The sequence below is a fragment of the Octopus bimaculoides genome, chromosome 23 (assembly GCF_001194135.2).
Source record: "Octopus bimaculoides isolate UCB-OBI-ISO-001 chromosome 23, ASM119413v2, whole genome shotgun sequence".
NCBI classification, from domain to species: Eukaryota; Metazoa; Mollusca; class Cephalopoda; order Octopoda; family Octopodidae; genus Octopus; species Octopus bimaculoides.
This window is the reverse complement of record NC_069003.1, coordinates 8957294-8957886: the sequence shown is the minus strand read 5'-3', so window position 1 is coordinate 8957886 and position 593 is coordinate 8957294. Positions and strand designations below refer to the sequence as shown.

General features: G+C 28.2%; 1 long non-coding RNA gene across 5 annotated transcripts in view; it reads left to right on the top strand.

Annotated features, from left to right (window-relative positions):
• The window catches only part of LOC128250599 (uncharacterized), a 219609-nt gene that overhangs the window by 172388 nt on the left and 46628 nt on the right, over nt 1-593 (top strand). For 2 of the 5 annotated variants that reach the window (XR_008266623.1, XR_008266627.1), the window contains exon 1: nt 366-481. The exons of 2 other annotated variants lie outside the window; for them this stretch is intronic. This is a non-coding gene — a long non-coding RNA (uncharacterized LOC128250599). Of the gene's footprint in view, nt 1-365; nt 482-593 lie in introns of those variants that run through there. One more of the 5 variants, XR_008266624.1, reaches the window with a different exon arrangement.

The following is a 593-nucleotide window of genomic DNA, read 5'->3' as shown; positions in this document are numbered from 1 at the left end:
ATGTATATGTATGTATACACGTAAATATATATATGAATGTATATAAATAAGCATATATATAAAGACATACACATAGGTATTCATGCAAATAAACTCATACACAGACACCGGTAAAATGTAATAATGCATCATTTACTTTGTAAAGCAACTTCCAAGAAAATGCAAAAAAAAAAAATGCAAAAAAAAAAAAGAAAGAAATAAAATATGCATAAAATACTTATCCAAAACAGAACAAAGCTCAACAAACATCTGTCATACACAATTAACAACAAAAGTTTTACTATTCAAACATTCATTTACCAATAAAATCTGTGGTGATTTATTTTCTCTATTTCAATGCATTTTTTCCTCCACATCATCTCATGTGTTAACACGTTTTTCGCACTATAAAGCATGTTTACTGCATTATTGTACATTACTGTATATGCTTAACACTTTCTGTTATGTAATTGTCATAGTACACTACGTGGTAACACGTCAGGTAAGGTGTTTGTATCACCGTATTATGTCTGTCTGTTTGCCACTTCTGTTGACGATATAACTTCTATTTTATTTCATCTATCTATCTATCTATCTATCTATCTATCTATCTA